The following is a 23,005-nucleotide window of genomic DNA, read 5'->3' on the forward strand; positions in this document are numbered from 1 at the left end:
ACAGTCACCTCGTCCCGCAAAAAAATGATACCCTATTTAAGACAATCGCCCAAAAAATAAAAAAGATATGGCTCTCATACTATAGAGACACTAAAACATCATTTTTTTGGTTTCAGAAATGCTATTATTGTGTAAAACTTAAATAAATAAGAAAAAGTATACATATTAGGTATTGCCACATCCGTAACGATCTTCTCTATAAAACTATCGTATGATAGTTGCCCCATAAAGTGTAATAATGAATGATCAAAAAATCCTATGCATCCAAAAATGGTACTAATAAAAACCTCAACACTTTCTGCAAAAAAGTAGCCTCTGCACAAGACGATCAGCAGAAAAATAAAAAACATATGGTGTTCAGAAAACCAATCCAGCACAATCTGCCTTCCAAAAACCGTATGGCATTCCTTTCCTTCTGCTCCCTGCCATGTGGCCGTACAGCAGTTTACGACCACATGTGGGGTGTTTATGTAAACCGCGGAATCAGGGTAATAAATATTGAGTTTTGTTTGGCTGTTAACCCTCAATGTGTTGAAGAAAAAAAATGTATAAAATGGAAAATCTGCCCAAAAAGTGAAATTTAGAAATTTTATCTCCATTTTCCTTTAATTCTTGTGGAACGCCTAAAGGGTTAACAAAGTTTGTAAAATCAGTTTTGAGTAACTTGAGGGGTGTAGTTTCTACAATGGGGTCATTTATGGGGGTTTCCACTATGTAAGCTCCACAAAGTGACTTCAGACCTGAACTGGTCCTTAAAAAGTGGGTTTTAGAAATTTTCTTAAAAATTGTAAGAATTGCTTCTAAACTTCTAAGCCTTCTAACATCCTAAAAAAATAAAATGACATTTCCAAAATGATGCCAACATAAAGTAGACATTTGGGGAATGTTAAGTAATAAATATTTTATTAGGTTTGACTTTCTGTTTTAGAAGCAGAGAAATAGAAATTTGGAAAATTGTGAATTTCTCCAAATTTTTGGTAAATTTGGGATTTTTTAATAAATAAAGGTGAAATATATTGACTCAAATATATGACTATCATGAAGTACAATGTGTCACGAGAAAACAATCTCAGAATGGTGTGGATAAGTAAAAGTGTTCCAAAGCTATTACCACATAAAGTGACGCATGTCAGATTAGTAAATTTTGACCTGGACACTGGGGCATCAATGACCCTTGGTCATGAAAGGGTTAAGTAGAAAATGCCACAAAATGTTAACTAACGATTTCAATGTATTTTAACAGCTTTTGTCACAAGAGGCACGAGATAACTCTGTGAAGTGTTATCAGAGTCAAATTTAGCTTGGCTACATCTGTATAATACAATCACATGAATACAGACCAGATTAGAGAAGGCGAATAGATAACAAAGTTTTATTTTTACTCATTTGTGGCAATACTGAGCCATTAATATTTTCCTTGAAATTTCTTTCATGTTGCTCTTTGAAAGGCACTATTATATGAGCCATGTGGGGTGATCTTATGAAAAAGTGGCATGGTACAATGTTAAAACCAAAAAAATGGATCTCTTTTTTTTCTCTGGATTATTTTGCTGTCTTCTGCTTACTGAACATGTCAGTACTGCTCCGATTTGAAAATTAATAGAGAGATTTTAAAAAAGAAAACACTTTATGCCAGTCTCTGGAATCAGCGCTGTGTGGCAGTTTATAGAATTACATGTAGCTTCGTAATGCAGCAGTCTGTGATTAAAAAAATGTTGCCTCCTTGATGCAACAGGTGCTCTTTCCTGTGTTACTGTCTGCTATAACAAATGTCTTTTTAGAAATGGTGAGGCTGGATGGGTGTTAGCTACCTGTTAATATTTAGACCTTTTTTACATCACACCCTGTTTTGCATTCTATGATAACCATGTTGCCAAAGCTACATACAGTATATACTACATGCATTTTATGTCAGTGACAAATTACCCAATACCCAATGCAGAGAGTGTCCTTAAAGGGGATGTGCCGTAAAAAAAAATTCTGCCAGTTAAAACCAGACAGTAAGGCCCCTTTTCATACGGGCGAGAATTCCATGCGGGTGCAATGCGGAACATTAATAGACAACGTTAATACAAGGCACTTACTAATATATTATGATTGTCCATATTGCCTTCTGTGTTGGCTTAATTAATTTTTCCATCTCATTATACATGTTGCGTTTCCATGGATACGACCACCCAGCACTACAGCAGTGGTGCCCATGCTTGCACACTATAGAAAATAGTGCCAACCTCTCTGCAGGAGTGCACTTAAGTCTAGGCATTTTACCATAGTGTGCAAGCATGGCCACCGCTGCTAGATTGCAGGGTGGTCATAGCCATAGTGATTTTAGGATTACCCTTTTACAGGGATTTGTCTGGTCTCAAGAGGAAACTAGACAACTCAGGCGATCATCATAATATGGAATAGACTTATGTGACAGATCCTGCGCCAATGCTTTGGTTCTACCAGCGGGGCTTTGCTTTTCCAGCTGCAGTTGGTACGTCATGTCGACATCACATGACTATTGCAGCTACACAATTGGCCTAAGCAGTGCACTGAAGAGGCAGGTGGCTGGGTGCAGTGGTCACATGTTGTTAACATCACCACTGCAATCAGGGAAACAGAGCCTCACAAGGAGAACCAGAGCGGTGGATTGAGATCTGGCAGGTCTATTCCTCTTAAAAACCCAACAACCCCATTAACCTTTTAAGCCCCAAGGAAGAGCAATTCTTTAGGGTTCATAACATATAGTCTCAAACATTCATAAACTAAGATATCTGATTTAAAGGGGTTATCTCCTATGCACAGCATGGGGTGATAAGTATCTGATTGGTGGGGGTCTAACTGCTAAGGGCCATGCCAATCATGAGAATGGTGGACCTGTGTTCCCCCATTTGAATGAATGCACACTTCTGCTCTATCCAACTCTGTGGGACTGTCGGAGATAGCCAAGTACAAGTGCTCAGCTTTCTCTGGCAGTCCCATAAGTTTGAATCAGTGGGGGCCCCACTGGTCGGACCCTTGCCGATTAGCAGTGGCGTCTCTAGCTTTCAAATTTTGTGGGGGGGGGGGGGGCACACTGGGGGCCAGGACAAAAGTAGGGGGGGGGGCAGCTATAACAACGATACATTTACACAAGTACGCTTAGAAATGCTGCGATACTTTACCCAATACCTAAAACCGCAACAGGGAAGAAAAGTCCAGCTGTCTGTGGATGACACTTTTATAGAGAGGGGGATCTGTGGATGACACTGCTATGGGGGGGATCTGTGGATGACACTGCTATGGGGGGGATCTGTGGATGACACTGCTATGGGGGGGATCTGTGGATGCCACATACCATGTATAGAATCTTATGTGTCATCCACAGATTCACCCCATGACAGTGTCATCCCCATTTCCCCCTCCATAACAGTGTCGTCCACAGATCCCCTTCCCTATAACAGTGTCATCCACAGATCCCCTCCCTATAACAGTGTAATCCACAGATCCCCCTCCCCGCCGCTCACAGGAGTGTACATTTGACATTTCTAAACCGTAATCCATATCCTGCAGTAACTTTAACTTTAAATCAGGATTAAGCGGCCGCTCATCTCTACTAGTACCTTAACCTTACACCACTCGGCTAGCTTCGGTAACAGGGCCAGGCTACAGCCTACAGGTACTGCCTGTTAGTTGTTACCGAGCGAGTGCTGATTTCTGCAGGTCAGAGGATACGGATTACAGTGTAGAAGAAATGTACACTCCTGGGAGCGGTCCAGACCAGTGGCGGATCCAGAGCCTGGACTCGGGAGGGGCACTTCCCACAGAACAAGGGTGCTTATAGAACAGACTACACAGTGTAGACGTATACTGTATATTGTGTGGCACAGTGTAGAGGTATACTGTATATTGTGTGGCACAGTGTAGAGGTATACTGTATATTGTGTAGCACAGTGTAGAGGTATACTGTATAATGTGCGGCACAGTGTAGCGGTATACTGTATATTGTGTGGCACAGTGTAGAGGTATACTGTATAATGTGTGGCACAGTGTAGAGGTATACTGTATATTGAGTGGCACAGTGTAGAGATATACTGTGTGGCACAGTGTAGAGGTATACTATGTGGCACAGTGTAGAGGTATACTGTGTGGCACAGTGTAGAGGTATACTGTGGGGCACAGTGTAGAGGTATACTGTATATTGTGGGGCACAGTGTAGAGGTATACTGTATATTGTGTGGCACAGTGTAGAGGTATACTGTATATTGTGTGGCACAGTGTAGCGGTATACTGTATATTGTGTGGCACAGTGTAGAGGTATACTGTATATTGTGTGGCACAGTGTAGAGGTATACTGTGTGGCACAGTGTAGAGGTATACTTTATATTGTGGGGCACAGTGTAGCGGTATACTGTATATTGTGGGGCACAGTGTAGCGCTATACTGTATATTGTGTGGCACAGTGTAGCGGTATACTGTATATTGTGTGGCACAGTGTAGCGGTATACTGTATATTGTGAGGCACAGTGTAGAGGTATACTGTATATTGTGTGGCACAGTGTAGCGGTATACTGTATATTGTGAGGCACAGTCTAGAGGTATACTGTATATTGTGTGGCACAGTGTAGCGGTATACTGTATATTGTGAGGCACAGTGTAGAGGTATACTGTATATTGTGTGGCACAGTGTAGCGGTATACTGTATATTGTGAGGCACAGTGTAGGCTATGTGTGTAAACATAAACATATTTCACATGAACACTTACAGTTACTTGGCTTGGCCCTTGGGGATCTCGGACGCCACTTCCACACTTTGGTCGGGGGCTCGGCGGAGCTGATGTTGTGTTTTATCCTAATGAGAAAGATTTCATAATAAGGATTTGGAGAAGGGGCAGAGGGATAGCAGAGCAGGGAGAGGCTGGTGCTGGTACTAGGGGGTCATACCATGGGGGAGTAATAAAACCCACCATAATGCCCCCCAGTAGAAATAATTCTCCTTATAATGTGACAATGCAAAAAATACCCCCTTATGCCCCCAGTTGAGCTAATGTCCCCCATAATCCTCTCCCCCTTCCTCCTAGTGCCCCCCATAATGTACCAGTATAAAATGCCCCAGTAGATGCCCTCAGTGTCCCCCATAATTTGCAAGTATAAATTACCCCTTCTTAGTGCCCCCGTAGATGACTCCATAGTACTCCTCTCCCCCCTTTCCCATAGTACCTACCATAATGTGTCCCAGTATAAAATGCTACTGTACAGAGCCCCCCATATAAAACACCCCTTCTTTGTGGCCTCAGTAGATGCCCCTATAGTGCCCACCAATAATGTGCCAGTAATAAGCCCCCCATTACGTGCCAGTAATAAGACCCCCCATTACGTGCCAGTAATAAGCCCCCCATTACGTGCCAGTAATAAGCCCCCCCATTACGTGCCAGTAATAAGCCCCCCATTACGTGCCAGTAATAAGCCCCCCCATTACGTGCCAGTAATAAGCCCCCCCATTACGTGCCAGTAATAAGCCCCCCATTACGTGCCAGTAATAAGCCCCCCATTACGTGCCAGTAATAAGACCCCCCATTACGTGCCAGTAATAAGCTCCCCCATCATGTGCCAGTATTAAGCCCCCATCATGTGCCAGTATTAAGTCCCCCATCATGTGCCAGTATTAAGCCCCCCCCATCATGTGCCAGTATTAAGTAAGTCCCCCCATCATGTGCCAGTATTAAGTAAGTCCCCCCCATCATGTGCCAGTATTAAGTAAGTCCCCCCCATCATGTGCCAGTATTAAGTAAGCCCCCCCATCATGTGCCAGTATTAAGTAGGTCCCCCCATCATGTGCCAGTATTAAGTAAGACCCCCCATCATGTGCCAGTATTAAGTAAGTCCCCCCATCATGTGCCAGTATTAAGTAAGTCGTCCCCATCATGTGCCAGTATTAAGTAAGTCGTCCCCCCATCATGTGCCAGTATTAAGTAAGTCGTCCCCCCATCATGTGCCAGGATCGCTATTGTAAAAAACAAAAAAAACGTAAAAAAAAAATTATACTTACCTCAGTGTCAGCGATGCGATGCAGGCCTCTTCTGGCCTGTGTCCCACGCTGTATGGCTCAGGCGGCGCGATGATATCATCGCGCCGCCTGCGCCGGCCTCTGATAGGCTGCCGGCCTAGTGCCTGCAGCCTATCAGATCAAGGGGAAGGGACACGCCTCTCCCTTCCCTGCACCGCCGCTGGCACAGGCAGATTACTAAGGAGATGAGCGCAATGGAAGCGCTCATTTCCCTGTGCCCGGCGGCGGCGGCTCACTTGGGGGGGACATTTTAGTTGGGGGGGCACAGCATGATGTAGGGGGGCCGTGGCCCCCTCTGGCCCCCCCCCCCCCTGGCGACGCCACTGCCGATTAGATACTTATCCCCTATCCTATAGTTAACTTAGGAGATATGTGTTGGAACACTTCTTTAAATAGAAGATGGGGAAGATGGTCTTTGGAAAAACAATACAAATACATATACTAAACAGTGTGTACTCATATGTAAAATTATATCCAATCAAAAGAATTGTAGAGCTCCAGGATAGTGAAAAAATATGTTCTTCATTCATTGATGTTTCATACTACTGTAAATGGCCACTCAAAGTGCTGGGGAAAATAGAGGATGATGCATAGGGAGGAACAAGTGGAAGGATGCAGATGGTGTGAGAAGTTGGGACACCATTGGACCCCCACTATTCTAAAATTTATTTCATAGGAGGTATAGAATCCAGGCATGCTGATTTAAAGCAACACTTCGCTTAAACTGGGTATGTAAACATGTTTGTTAGATGGCAACTTACATATTATTTTTTTTTCTTGCGGGGAATGGTTTACTAGTGAAAAACAGTACAGTCAGACAAAAATGACATGAAAACTTACAGAGTGAGAAAAATCGTAAGGGGAATTTTTATAGTCAGTTTTTCAGGAATCTGTGTTGCCGTGATTTGTGCCAAATTTATCAAATGCCACGGGATGTTTAATACATTTGGTGCATCTTTTTTTTTTTTATAAATTTTTATAACTTTTTACAGACATTACAAAAATTGTTCAGAATTCAATTATTTCATTTATGTGCAAAAATCCCAACCCCCCTCCCTTGCGTGCCGCTTGCTCCCTCTAAAAAAAATGAGAAGAGAAAAAAAAGAAAATAGAAAAAAAAAGAAAAAAGGTAATCCTTCTCTTCCCCACCTCCAGTCCCCCTGTCTCACCGACTCCACTCCCCCCCAACCCCTGATCCCCATTCTCCTTCCCCAAAAACAACCTACGGCCATTTCTGCCATATCCTAGCGAATCTATATTTTTTCTTATTATCTACCATATTGAAATTCCTCACTGGTGAGCGAGACTCTGGTGGAGCTCTCCCATTCTTTAACTGTGGGGAGGTCCCAGTGTCCAACAATACATTTCCTGGCCTGAAACAGAAGTTTAGATACTATCTCTCGATGTTGGGGAGCATCCACACCATCCATCACCCCCAAAATACATTTTTCAAATTGCCTTGGCACTTTAATCCAGTGATATTCCTCTATTTTTTCATTATCCTTTTCCCAGTACTCTTGGATTTTTACATATGTCCATAATACATGTATATCGTCCACCCCTACCTCACCGCATTTTTTACAGGAAAAGACTTTAGACTTCTAGCACTTCATTAACTGCTTGGGAGAGTAGTAGAGACGATACAATATATTAAATTTAATAATTCTGTGGGAAAAGTTCCTGGAGATCTTATTTTTAGTCTGAATGGCCAATTCCCAAAAATATTCCCGTTAAGAGTTTAAGTCCCTCTGCCATTTGTTCATTAAACTATCGACTGCTCTTCTCTTAGTCTTTTGGTGTAACAAGCTTTGATATATTCTTGAAACCAGTTTCTTCCCTGATGTTAATTTAGTAATATTAACTAAAGGCTGCGGTAGGGCAATTATTTGTGTTCCTTTTTCCTAGCGACTTATTCAGTGCTTGTTTTAGTTGAAAGTAATAAAACCTCAACTCTATATTTTTCAGTTGACAATTGTCTTTAAGTTTTTCATAGGGAATTCTATCCCCCTCTTGCCATACCTGGCCTAGTTAATACATTCCTTGTTTCCACTAAATTTTTTGTTCAATCAACTTTAATTCTATGAAATAAGAATTATCCCACATTATGGTGTCAGCATGGAGACCACTCTGGGACCAGGCAACTTACATATTAATGATTGGTCACTGCTTTTTAATCATCTAAAACACTGTTATAAGGTCCAGACATAATATTTCCCCACAGTTTTTCCCCTGTGACTGTAGTGAAAATAGCTCTGTCAGCATGAGTGGCCAGATCTCTAATCTGCATGCCCCATAATAACCCTACCTCTTCCAATCTAACCCTGTCTCTGAAATGTATGAATAATTAGTGTTGTGAGACAAAGACGGCTGCCTGCTCACTGAATATTCAGATTAAGTCATCCTATGGAAGTTTATGGAAAAATAGAGGCAGGAGATTAGACAGGAACTCAGGAAAACAGGAGAGACACACAGCAAGAGAGACTGCTCAGCTTAACAGTGTACAAATAGAATTGTAGAGCAGCACAAACGGACCTCATTGACCAATTCCAGAATGCATCAGCCGCAACAAGACTGCAGATCCACAGCAGTGCACAGAACAGCAGTAAAAAAGGAGGATTACAGCAGCATGTCCGGTGTGTCTATTATTGAAGCCTTTTATGCGTACAAAGCAGAAATACGACATTTTGGCGACAAAGTAGCCTTTATCAAGCATGTATACAATAAAAATAGCAGCCATAAATACTCATAAATAACCACTCCCACCACATGGTGGAGCCAATCATCTAAAAGCCCCAACCCACTAGTCACATCTGTGTAATTAAAAGCAGCCCAATGTCTAATCAGACTGTCTGTGCCTAATTAATACAAAATGTGTACCTTATATATAACGAATGCCGTCTGGCAGTCTCGAGTGTGTCTGTACTCCATATCGGTGTCTAGCCAGGTGCATTGCGCATGTCCATGACATCATCACGCTGCCGTCGCAGCGTGCATGTCCATAGCATCACCGCGTTGCCATCGCAACGTCCGACGTCAGATGAATGCGCACACACCTCCTGCTGAGTGCCCACAAGATCGGCATATACATGCCTACAGCATCACAGAGGGCGCACATAGTGCGCGTCATAGAACCTAGTCCCGAACCACATGACCATCGCATGATAACAAAGAAGTCATGCAGATGTCATGCGGATATAACTCCACGATAAATCATGCAAAGTAGATACGGCGATCACCAAGGGAGCATATATGCACCATATCCGGACAAAACCATGTCTCTCACATAATAGTGCAAATGCTGTGAAGATAAGAGATGTGCAGCACCTGAAACCTACGGATACTGGAAGCCTGTGCTAGCATTTCTCCTGCGGTGTTGCTATCAGTGTGTGAAGAGTGGGAGAAGAGGGTTGCATTGACAATCCAACACAATGGGCAACACATTGAACACATTTTATAAGTGGTCAGAAACTTGTAAATAACTCATGAAAGAATAAAGTTACCTTAAAACCAAGCACACCATTGTTTTTCTTGTGAAAGTCCCAATAAGTTTGATGTGTCACATGACCCTCTTCCTATTGAAAAAAACAAAAGTTGGATTCAAAATGGCCGACTTCAAAATGGCCGCCATTGTCACCACCCATCTTGAAAAAGTTTTCCCCCTCACATATACTAATGTGCCACAAACAGGAAGTTAATATCACCAACCATTCCCATTTTATTAAGGTGTATCCAGATAAATGGCCCACCCTGTAGATCAGGATTTATGTCAATTTTTGAAGGTGCAGTACCCCATCACCCCCCTGATATAGGTTCTCCCTAAGATACACAAGCGCTTGATAGATCCCCTGGGCAGACATATTGTGTCTGGCAGGGGGTCTATCTTCAGCACCATTGCCATATTTTTGGACAGACTACTTCGGGTCCATGCAACTGCAGCTCCCTCATACATTAGAGATACCGGACACTTTTTGACCAAACTACGTGACATCATTTTACCTGCACAATTCTATCTGGTCAGTTTTGATGTGGTGTCATTGTATACTTCAATCACACACGAATATGGTTTGAATGTTGTCAATGTGGCCCTGGCCGGCACGGGACTCACTCCTGAGGCCCGCCAGTTTGTTCTCCACCTCCTGGAGTTGGTCCTAAGGAGGAATTTTTTGAATCCAGAGGGAAAACAAAACAGGCTGGTGTAGTGAGCTGCATTTATATTTATTTATATAAGGAGATATATAACGCGAGTTTGACCGCGACGCGTGGTTGATTAAGTGTGGTTGCGTAAGTGTGTGACTTAAGATTAAGTGACTTTAGATTCAGGGACTTCAGTGGGGGACTGCAATTAGCCAGTTTCTTAGTACTACATTATATTGTATTTTTCGCTTTTGTGGTGTAATCCTCATTTAGTATGTGTTGCACAATTGACAACGCAGTCCAGTGCACATCTTGCATGATGTATGCAGTCCTGGAACAGGAGTTCAAGGGTGCATATCTTTGTTCTAGATGTGAGCAAATTACCCGTTTGGAATCGCAAATCGAGTCTCTAAATGGGCAAGTTGCAACACTGAGAGGCATTGACAATTTGCAAAAGAGTTTGCTTCTCACCGAGCAAGCACTCTTTGGGGTAGATGAGGGGGAGGGTGACAGAGAGGAGGCGGAGGAAAGTGAGGTAGCTAGCTGGGTAACAGTTAGAAAGCGGGGTAGAGGGAAGAGTGCCAGGGAGGCTAGCCCTGATCTGACACACCCCAACAAGTTTGCACGTTTGGCAGATGAGGAAGATGTCAGTCCAGGGATGGCACTGCCGCAGCCAGACACTTCCTCTGCCAGTCAGGGGAATGTCAGCTCCGGTAAGCAGGGGATCAGGAGAGCAGGGCAGGCCAGACAGGTGCTGGTTGTGGGAGACTCAATTATTAGGGGAACAGATAGGGAAATCTGTCACAAAGACCGTGATCGCCGAACAGTGTGCTGTCTTCCTGGCGCTAGAGTTCGACACATCGCGGATCGGGTTGACAGATTACTGGGAGGGGTTGGAGACAATCCAGCGGTCATGGTCCATATCGGAACCAATGACAAAGTTAGGGGTAGGCGGGATTTAGGTCAAAAGCTTAGGGCAAGGACCTCAAAGGTAGTATTTTCCGAAATACTACCTGTACCACGGGCCACACAAGAAAGGCAGCGGGAGATTAGGGAGATTAACAAGTGGCTCAAGAACTGGTGTAGGAAGGAGGGGTTTGGGTTCCTGGCGAACTGGGCCGACTTCTCTATCGGCTACAGGTTCTGTCGTAGGGACGGGCTGCACCTCAATAGGGAAGGGGCAGCTGTGTTGGGGAAGAAGATGGCTAGAAGGTTGGAGGAGTGTTTAAACTAGGGAATGGGGGGAGGATAATTATGTTATAGGATGGGAAGATAGTGCAGATAGAGACCGGGGGCAAGGTAGTGGGACTGGGGGAGGAATGGAAGGAGGGACTAGAACAGTTCAGAAGGAAAGGTGTAGGGTAAAAAATATGCATAAACCTCTCAAATGTATGTATACTAATGCCAGAAGCCTGACTAATAAAACTGGTGAACTGGAATTAGTGATGTGTGAGGAGGACTATGACATAGTGGGAATAACTGAGACATGGCTGGATGATAGCTATAACTGGGCAGTTAATATACAGGGTTACAGTCTGTTTAGAAAGGATCGTCAAAACCGGAGTGGGGTCTGCCTTTATGTAAAGTCCGGTCTAAAGCCCACACTCCGTGAAGATATAAGTGAGGGACATGAACATGTGGAGTCACTGTGGGTAGAGATACATGGCGCTAAAAACAATAATAAATTACTAATAGGAGTTTACTATAAACCACCTAATATACCAGAGTCCACAGAAAATCTACTACTAAATGAGATTGACAAGGCGGCAAATCATAATGAGGTGGTTATTATGGGGGACTTCAACTACCCAGATATAGACTGGGAAACTGAAACTTGTATATCTCATAAAGGAAACAGGTTCTTGGCAATAACCTCTCCCAACTGGTTCAGGACCCGACTAGAGGGACAGCCATACTGGACTTAGTATTAACCAAAAGGCCTGACAGAACAACAGACGTGCAGGTTGGGGGACACCTGGGAAATAGTGATCACAAAGTAATAACCTTCCAATTATCATTCAAAAGCGCGTTTCTACAGGGAGGAACAAAAATAGCAAACTTCAAAAAGCTAAATTTAGGCAACTAAGAGAGGCCATAGGCCTAACTAAATGGGATAAAGTCCTCACAAATAAAAATACAGCCTCAAAATGGGATATCTTTAAAAGCATCCTAAAATCTCATTGTGAGAGGTACATACCGTATGGTAATAAAAGGTTAAGGAACAAAAAGAAACCAATGTGGATAAACAGAACTGTAAAGAAAGCAATAAATGACAAAAAGAAAGCATATAAAACACTAAAACAGGAAGGTAGCACGGAAGCACTGAAAAACTATAAGGAAAAAAATAGAACATGTAAAAAAACAAATAAAAGCGTCCAAACTAGAGACCGAGAGATTAATTGCCAAAGAGAGTAAAACTAACCCTAAAATATTCTTCAATTATATAAATGTTAAAAAGTATAAATCTGAAGGTGTTGGCCCTTTAAAGAGTAATGAGGGGGGAGTCGCAGAGAGCGACGAGGAGAAAGCAAAGCTGTTAAATATTTTTTTCTCCAATGCATTCACTGAGGAAAATAAACCGTCAGATGACATGCAGAATGTAAAAATAAATTCCCCATTAAAAGTGTTCTGTCTGACCCAGGAAGAAGTAAAACAGCGACTTAAAAAGATTAAAATAGACAAATCGCCAGGACCGGATGGCATACACCCGCCGTATCCTAAGGGAATTAAGTAATGTCATAGCCAGACCCTTATTTCTGATATTTGCAGATTCTTGTAAAAATCTTTTTTAATAATTTTTTAACAAAATAATACAGCAAAAGTAAACAATAATGTCGCAGGAGAAAATGAGAATCAAACATTCACATTTCAACATAAGTATAAGAACAAAATAACAATAACCAAAACAACCTAACAAAATCTTAACATGAATCTGTAGGAGTAGCCCTCATAATTGAGACCGATAATAAGTAGTTTCCATCCACCCATCCCATCTGTAGTGGAATGTAAATGATTTATTTTGAATCCGTGCTATTGTCTGTTCAAATACACAGGTATTATTAACCACTTGCCAGACCTCTTTCACATGTGGGGTGTCAACGGACTTCCAATGTCTTGTAATAACAAGTTTGGCAGCCATGACCAGGTGTGCCACAATCGATCGAGTTTCATCTGGAAGATCCTCTAATCCTATCAACAGAAGTGCTAACTGCGGAGACAGATCAAGATGTATATTCAAGATAGAGTCAATAAGAACTTCAATGGCTTTCCATAGAGGTTTTATGGATTGACACTCCCAGAGAATGTGTAGAAGTGTACCCCTTTCTCCACATTGTCTCCAGCATCTGTCTAAGGTATCTGGAAAAATCCGGTGTAATTTGGACGGGGTGTGATACCATCTCATAAATGTTTTAACCCCTTAAGGACCGAGGACGTACCGGTACGTCCTGACTCCTGACTTAAAATCTGAATTCCGGCGCCGCGGGGGTTAATCGAAACGGGATTTCGGCTGAAATCATTCAGCCGGCATCCCGTAACAACGCAGGGGGGGTTCATTGGACCCCCCCGTATCGGCGATCGCAGAAAACCGCAGGTCAATTCAGACCTGCGGTTTTCTGCGTTTCCGGTCCATTCGGGTGTCCTGTGACCCGATGAACCGGAAAAAGACTGCGATCGGTGGCGTAATTTTACACCACCAATCGCAGTCCGAGGATTTGCAGAGGCGGAGCTGGCCCTGGTGCTGAACGCCGCTGTCCAGGGTGCTGATTGGTGCAGGGGAGAGAGGCGCGAGATTCAAACTTCCTGCGCTCCTCTCTCCCCTCCTCTTCCTGTCCAGCACCCTGACCGTGCAGCATCGTCCAGCACCAGCTCCTGTGTCCCCCTAAATCGGCATCCATCACCCTCCTGCACCCATCGCCACCCAGGTAGGTTAGGGTCAGTGAGGGAGAGGCACCTTTAGGCAGGGATAGAAGGGAAAAGTTAGAAAAAAAAAAAAAAAAAAAGCACATTTATTCCAAACTTTTTTTTTTCAACTTTCAGACCCCAGACCCCCCCTGCCACTTGCCCCCCCCGCATCCCCCCCCACCACCAGCCCCCCCCCCACCACCAACCCCCCCCCCCCCCCACCAACCCCCTCCCCCCACCACCAGACCCTTCCCCCACCACCACTTTTTTTTTTTTCTGCGTGCGCTGACTGGCCGGCACTTTTTAGCGTCCGTCCACTGTTAGCGCATCGCCCGCCCCACCACCCCACCGACCGCTGATCAGCGTTGAACCGCAGATCAGCAAGTTTGAACTTTTTTTTTTTTTTTTTTCCTAACACTTTTTTTTGCCTGGACTTTTTAGTACGTGAACACCCGTGCCCCCACACACACGCACATAGAATAAAGGTTTACACGCACGCACATACACACGCACACACACACACCCATGGCCCGCCGGGTGTTCTCGGCCGAGGAGGCATATGCCCAGATTGCCTCCGACTCTGAGAGCCCCAGTGAGGATGAGGATGACCCCACGTTCCTTTTGTCATCCGCATCCTCCTCATCATCATCGGATGACGATGAGCCACCAAGGCAGCGGAGACGCCGCCAGGCGGAGCCAGGGGCCACACATGCTAGGGATCCTGTGGCCCACCCTAGTACAAGCCGCCCTGGGGTTCGTACTGGTTTCCCGGCCCACCAAATAAGTTCACCGGAGCCCCCTGCCGATGAACTTAGCTGGTGTCCCCCAGTGGACTTTGAGCCTGAGATTCCGGATTTCGCTGGCAATCCTGGAATCCAGATTCCCACAGTGGGGTTTACTGAAATAGACTTTTTTAGTTTTTTTTTCAGTAACCCACTGGTGAATTTGATGGTGGAGCAGACGAATCTGTACGCCCAACAGTTCGTCGCTCAAAACCCAGGCTCAGTTTTGGCTAGACCCGGTGGCTGGACGCCGGTCAGTGCAGCCGAAATGAGGACATTTTGGGGCCTCGTGCTGCATATGGGTCTAGTCCAAAAACCCAGTGTCAGGCAATACTGGAGTGGGGACGTCCTGTACCAGACCCCACTGTACAGTATGGTCATGATACGTCACCGGTTTGAGGCCATCCGGAAATGTCTGCATTATTCCGATAATGCAGCATGTCCACCCCGAGGTGATCCTGCCTATGACCGGCTGTACAAGATACGGCCGGTCATCGATCACTTTGGGGCCACATTTCAGCAGGCCTACGTACCTGGAAGGGAGGTCGCGGTTGATGAGTCTCTCGTTGCGTTCAAGGGGAGACTCAGTTTCCGCCAATACATTCCCACAAAGCGGGCGAGGTATGGCGTGAAGCTATACAAAATTTGTGAGAGTACCTCAGGGTACACTTACAAATTTCGTGTGTACGAGGGGCGAGATTCCCGGATTCAACCACCAGAATGTCCCCCCACTCTGGGTGTTACCGGGAAACTCGTGTGGAACCTTATGTACCCACTGCTGGATAAGGGTTACCACTTGTACGTGGACAACTTTTATACCAGCATTCCCTTGTTCAGGTCCCTTGCCGCCAGATCCACGTTCGCTTGTGGGACCGTGCGGAAAAATCAACGCGGCCTCCCTGCCTACCCCCTCCAGGTACCTATCCCCAGGGGTGAGACCCGTGCACTTACCAGTGGAAACCTGTTGCTGGTCAGGTATAAGGACAAGAGGGATGTCCTTATGCTGTCCACAATCCACGGTAACAGCACCACCCCAGTCCCTGTGCGAGGTACCGCGGCAACGGTCCTCAAGCCCGATTGTATCGTCGACTACAATCGGTATATGGGAGGAGTTGATCTCTCTGATCAAGTCCTCACGCCATATAACGCCATGCGCAAAACCCGGGCATGGTACAAAAAAGTTGCGGTCTACATGGTGCAGGTTGCTATGTACAACTCTTTTGTACTATCCCGAAGCGCTGGCAGCACAGGGACATTCCTCCAATTCTATGAGGCAGTCCTCAAAGACCTGATCTTTTCGGACCGGGAAAGAGCAGGCCGGAGTACCTCGGGAACTGGAGGCGCCCGGATCGTCCCTGGCCAACACTTTCCAGGTGTGGTCCCCCATACTGGAAAGAAGGGACGAACCCAAAAAAAGTGCAGAGTGTGTCACAAGAGGGGGATACGAAAGGACACCACAACTCAATGTGACACGTGCCCCGATCATCCGGGCCTCTGCATTATCGATTGCTTCAGGGAGTATCACACTTCCATGGAGTACTAAATTTTTATAATCCCCAACAGTTCACTAGAGAACATAAAACACTATGGCTCTCAGACTTTGGAGACACGAAAACAATTTTTCTTTCCCCAAAAAATATTAGTTTTAGTGCAGGCATCCTCAAACTGCGGCCCTCCAGATGTTGTAAAACTATAACTCCCAGCATGCCCAGACAACCTACAGCCATCATCAGGGCATGGTGGGAATTGTAGTTTTACAACATCTGGAGGGCCGCAGTTTTAGGATGCCTGCTTAGTGTCTCCAAAGTCTGAGAGCCATACATATTGGGCATCGTCGCGTGCGTAAAAGTCGTCGCTATAAAAATAACTTTTTACCAAACGCCTCGGATGAACGGTGTTAAAAATATAAAATAAAAACGGTGCCAAAACACCTATTTTTGGGCAAAATTTAAATTTAAATCCATTTTGCCGGTAATAAAGCAAGGGTTAACAGCCAAACAAAACTAAACATTTATTGCCCCAATTCTGTAGTTTGCAGAAACACCCCATATGTGGTCGTAAATGGCTATATAGCCGCACGGCAGGGCATAGAACGAAGGGAACTCCATACGGTTTCTGGAAGGCAGATTTTGATGGACAGTTTTTTTTTTTTACACCATGTCCCATTAGAAGCCCCCCCTGATGTAGCCTAGACTAGAAACTCCAAAAAAGTGACCCCATCTAAGAAACTACACCCCTCAAGGTATTCAAAAATTACTTTACAAACTATGTTAACCCTTTAGGTGTTCCACAAAACTAAATAGCGAATGTAGAAACAATTTTAGAATTAAATTTTTTTGTTACATTGCCTCAAAAAAGAGTAATATAGAGCAACCAAAAATCTAATTTATCCCAAAAATTGTCCCAAAACAACAACCACCTTATCCCGTAGTTTCCTAGATGGGGTCACTTTTATGGAGTTTCTACTCTAGGGGTGCATCAGGGGGCTTGAAAGGGTACATGGTGTAAATAAACCAGTCCAGCAAAATCTGCCTTCCAAAAACCGTATGGCGTTCCCCTTCTTCTATGTCCTGCCGTTTAGCCAAACAGTAGTTTACGACCACATTTGGGGTGTTTTTGCAAACTACAGAATCAGGGCAACCCATTTTGAGTTTTGTTTGGCAGTTAACCCTTGTTTTACTCCTGGAAAAAACTGATTATATTGGAAAATTTTCCAAAAAATAGAAATTTCTAAATTGTTTCTCCATCTGCCATTAACTCTTGTGGAACACCTAAAGGGTTAACAAAGTTTGTAAACCCAGTTTTGAATACCTTGAGGGGTGTACTTTCTTAGATGGAGTCACTTTTTTGAAATTTCTATTCTAGGGGTGCAACAGGGGGCTTCAAATGGGACATGGTATAAACAAAACCAGTCCTGCAAAATCTGCCTTCCAAAACCCATATGGTGTTCCCCTCCTTCTATGTGCTACCGTTCGGCCAAACAGTAGTTTACGACCACATATGGGGTGTTTTTGCAAACTACAGAATCAGGGCAACCCATTTTGAGTGTTGTTTGGCAGTTAACCCTTGTTTTACTCCTGGAAAAAATTGATTATATTGGAAAATTTTCCAAAAAATAGAAATTTCAAAATTGTTTCTCCATCTGCCATTAACTCTTGTGGAACACCTAAAGGGTTAACAAAGTTTGTAAACCCAGTTTTGAATACCTTGAGGGGTGTACTTTCTTAGATGGAGTCACTTTTTTGAAATTTCTATTCTAGGGGTGCAACAGGGGGCTTCAAATGGGACATGGTATAAACAAAACCAGTCCTGCAAAATCTGCCTTCCAAAACCCATATGGTGTTCCCCTCCTTCTATGTGCTACCGTTCGGCCAAACAGTAGTTTACAACCACATATGGGGTGTTTTTGCAAACTACAGAATCAGGGCAACCCATTTTGAGTGTTGTTTGGCAGTTAACCCTTGTTTTACTCCTGGAAAAAATTGATTATATTGGAAAATTTTCCAAAAAATAGAAATTTCAAAATTGTTTCTCCATCTGCCATTAACTCTTGTGGAACACCTAAAGGGTTAACAAAGTTTGTAAACCCAGTTTTGAATACCTTGAGGGGTATACTTTCTTAGATGGAGTCACTTTTTTGAAATTTCTATTCTAGGGGTGCAACAGGGGGCTTCAAATGGGACATGGTATAAACAAAACCAGTCCAGCAAAATCTGCCTTCCAAAACCCATATGGTGTTCCCCTCCTTCTATGTGCTCCCGTTCGGCCAAATAGTAGTTTACGACCACATATGGGGTGTTTCTGTAAACTACAGAATCAGGGCAACCCATTTTGAGTGTTGTTTGGCAGTTAACCCTTGTTTTACTCCTGGAAAAAATTGATTATATTGGAAAATTTTCCAAAAAATAGAAATTTCAAAATTGTTTCTCCATCTGCCATTAACTCTTGTGGAACACCTAAAGGGTTAACAAAGTTTGTAAACCCAGTTTTGAATACCTTGAGGGGTGTACTTTCTTAGATGGAGTCACTTTTTTGAAATTTCTATTCTAGGGGTGCAACAGGGGGCTTCAAATGGGACATGGTATAAACAAAACCAGTCCTGCAAAATCTGCCTTCCAAAACCCATATGGTGTTCCCCTCCTTCTATGTGCTACCGTTCGGCCAAACAGTAGTTTACGACCACATATGGGGTGTTTCTGTAAACTACAGAATCAGGGCAACCCATTTTGAGTGTTGTTTGGCAGTTAACCCTTGTTTTACTCCTGGAAAAAATTGATTATATTGGAAAATTTTCCAAAAAATAGAAATTTCAAAATTGTTTCTCCATCTGCCATCAACTCTTGTGGAAGACCTAAAGGGTTAATAAAGTTTGAAAAAACAGTTTTGAATACCTTGAGGGGTGTAGTTTCTAGAATGGGGTCATTTTTGGGAGGTTTATATTATCTAAGCCTCACAATATGACTGCAAACCTGAACTGGTCCATAAAAAGTGGGATTTTGAAGATTTCTCAAAAATTTCAAAATTTGCTTCTAAACTTCTAAGCCTTGTAACATCCCCAAAAAATAAAATATCATTCCCAAAATGCTACAAACATGAAGTAGACATATGGGGAATGTAAAGTCATCATAATTTTTGGGGGTATTACTATGTATTACAGAAGTAGAGAAACTGAAACTTTGAAATTTGCTAATTTTTCTAAATTTTTGGTAAAAAATGTATTTTTTTATGCAAAAAAATTAACTTTTTTGACCCAATTTTAGCAGTGTCATGAAGTACAATATGTGACGAAAAAACAATCTCAGAACGGCCTGGGTAAGTCGAAGCGTTTTAAAGTTATGAGCACTTAAAGTGACACTGGTCAGATTTGCAAAAAATGGCCTGGTCCTTAAGGTGAAAATGAGCCTGGTCCTTAAGGGGTTAAATAGGACCTCTCTATGGGCAGTGCTTTGAAAATATTTGTGAATATTGGAGAAAGTTGCATGCCATTCACGTAGTTGTATCTGCAGTTGCAAATCACTCTCCCATTTTACCATGTGTTTATTTGTCACCAGATTTAGAGATTCAGTCAGTTGGGTGTAGAATATACTGATTCCCCTTTTGCTCTTAAATAAATCCTTTACGAATGACATATGGGATGTTTGAGTCTTCTCTACTATTTTACACTTGTTTACAAAGTCCCTGACATTTAAGAACCTATAAAAATCATCCCTTACAAGTTTAAATTTGGTTTTAAGTGTCAAGAAGGAAACTAACTCTCCCCCTTCAAAAAAATCCTGTAGGGAATTTATTCCAATAGCTTTCCATTCAGAAATGGGGACTAAAGGAACCTGATCACGCAGAACTTCCAGTGAGAGATCAGTCAGGGGCGAATGGTATTTCCCCTTTTTTATTTTGAGGAATGTTCTCCAGATTTCGTCCGAGATACTGATAGTGTTAATAAGTGGGGTGGAGGGGGAAAATCCCAGGACAGGGGCAAGCAGTCTAGATCTCATTGAGTGGAGGCCACAAATACTACGCTCGATTTCTACCCATAGCTTCTCTGGGTTGTCTGACCACCAGTGGGACAACTGATCCAAGATAGCCGAAAAATAATAGTATTGTAAATGTGGTACTCCTAGTCCCCCTTTTTTCTGATGGCCAATGATGGTCCTAAATGCAACCCTAGGTTTTTTATGATCCCATATAAACAGACGTAGTTTAGCATTCAAGGATGTAAAATATGAGTCTGGTATAGTAATTGGTAGTGACCTGAAGAGGTATAAAAGCCTTGGTAAGAGCAGCATCTTGTAGGCCGCGATTCTTCCCAGCCAGGACAGTATTTTTAGAGAACTCAGCAATATCTTTATTAATATCGGAGGCTAATTTAGGGTAGTTATATTCAAAGAGTTTAGATGAAGGATGCGACACCTGTATGCCCAAGTATGTAATGTTATGTTTTTGCCAGTCCAGGGTATGTCCCTCTTGAAGATCATGCAGTAAGGCCGGATTGATATTGAGTGGAAGGGCCTGGGACTTATCTTGATTGATCTTATAGTATGAAATGTTACTGAATGATCTAGTAGTTTTAAAAAAAGCGTCCAATGAGGTTTGGGGATTAGTTAATGTCAAGATAATGTCATCAGCAAATAGTGCAAGTTTATATTCACTATGACCTAGTTTCACTCCTGATATGTCAGGGTTTGACCTGATAGCAGCTGCTAAAGGCTCCATCGCTAAAACAAATAGGAGGGGGGAAAAAGGGCAACCCTGGCGTGTACCATTGGTAATTTTAAATGCATTAGATAATGAGCTGTTTGCATAGACATTTGCTGTAGGGCAGCTGTAAAGTGCCCTAATACCTGTATGTATGTCTCCAATGATTCCAAACTTTTCCAAGACTGTAAACGCATACGCCCAATTAATCCGGTCGAATGCTTTCTCAGCATCAACTGTGAGAAAGATAGCTGGTATAGTATGGCGCTCACAGTGTTGGAGCAGTGAAATGATGCGTCGAGTGTTATCTGGGCCCTGTCGCCCCTTCAAGAAGCCCACCTGGTCTTTATGGATCAATTTTGGAAGGATGTTCTGGAATCTTTCAGCTATTATTTTTGCATAAATTTTCACGTCTACATTTAATAGTGAAATAGGTCTGTAGTTTTTGACCTCAGATTCCTCTTTACCTGGCTTCGGAATAGTCACTATTGTGGCTCTCAGCATATCTTCCGGAAATCTGCCTGACTGAAATGCTTTATTAAATATCTTGTGAAGATATGGGAGGAGAAGAGTGTTGAATTTTTTGTAATATTCGGCTGTGAAGCCATCCGGACCTGGAGATTTTAGATTAGGAGATGTCTTTATTGCCTTGGAGATTTCCATAGTAGTGATTGGGAGATTCAAATATTGATATTGTTCTGGGGTAATTTTAGGTAGGTCTAACATATCCAAAAAGTTAAAAATTTTCGATTCATCAACGGGTGATGCAATATCCTCAATTAAATTGTATAGCCCCTCATAATAGTCCTTGAATGAATTAGCGATGTCTCTAGGAGCAATCTTCTCCTGCCGTGTAGTAGGATGAATAATGCGTCTAATTTTTGATCTCTGAAATTTGCTTTTTAAGCGCCTAGCAAGTAGAGCTCCAGCCTTGTTATCATGTGAATAACATTTTATCTTAGTCTGTCTCAAGGACTTCTCATATTTGAACAATAAGAGGTTGTATAATTTGAATCTGGCCTTTTGAAGTTCCGCAGTGGTTAAGTATGAGGGATTTAATTTATTCTTATATTCCAAATCTTTTATTAATTTCAATGATTCCGTCATGTCCTGTTCTCTTTGTTTTTTAAGATAGGAGCTCATAGAAATGAACGAGCCCCTGATTTTGGCCTTATGTGCACTCCAGACTATATATGGGTCCATATCTGGGGTGTCGTTGATATCAAAGTATTGTCTCAGGTCTGATTCTATCGATTCTGCTAGTTTATTGTTACTTAAGATGTATGGGTTCACTCTCCAGACGTAATCATTTATTTGTTTTAGTTTAGTAGATATTGTAAGATCTATAGGGGCGTGGTCTGACCAGATAATATTCCCAATAGCTGTCCTGGATACTAGATCAATGAGTGGTCGTTCGACTAAGAAATAATCAATTCTTGAATATGAATTGCATTTATTAGAGAAATGGGTATAATCCCGTTCTGATACATGTTGAAGTCGCCATATATCATAGAGATCATTCATCGTCACCAATTTTTGAAATGCTGAGTCTCTGTACCTTCCTATATGCGTAGTATCCAGGACAGAATCCAGGACCGCATTAAAGTCGCCCCCTAGCAAAAGATATCCTGATTTCACACTGTTTATTTTTTTTAATAATCTCTTCATAAATTTTGTCTGACCAGTATTGGGGGCGTATACATTTACCAAAGTAAGCGGTACATTATCAATTAAAGCTACGATTATTATAAATCTCCCCCCGGGATCTATGTACTGTTCCTTAATGTCCACCGAAATAGAGTCTCTGAACGCAATCAGGACCCCCCTTTTCTTCTGCTTATATGTGGAATACACTACTTTCGGGAACTTTATATGTCTTAGCTGAGGGGTGCTGTTTTGTGCTATATGAGTTTCCTGGGCATACAAAATGTCGCATCCCCTTCCCAAAGCCTCTCTCCACAGC

This window comes from Bufo gargarizans, chromosome 4, assembly GCF_014858855.1.
Source record: "Bufo gargarizans isolate SCDJY-AF-19 chromosome 4, ASM1485885v1, whole genome shotgun sequence".
Taxonomy (NCBI): domain Eukaryota; kingdom Metazoa; phylum Chordata; class Amphibia; order Anura; family Bufonidae; genus Bufo; species Bufo gargarizans.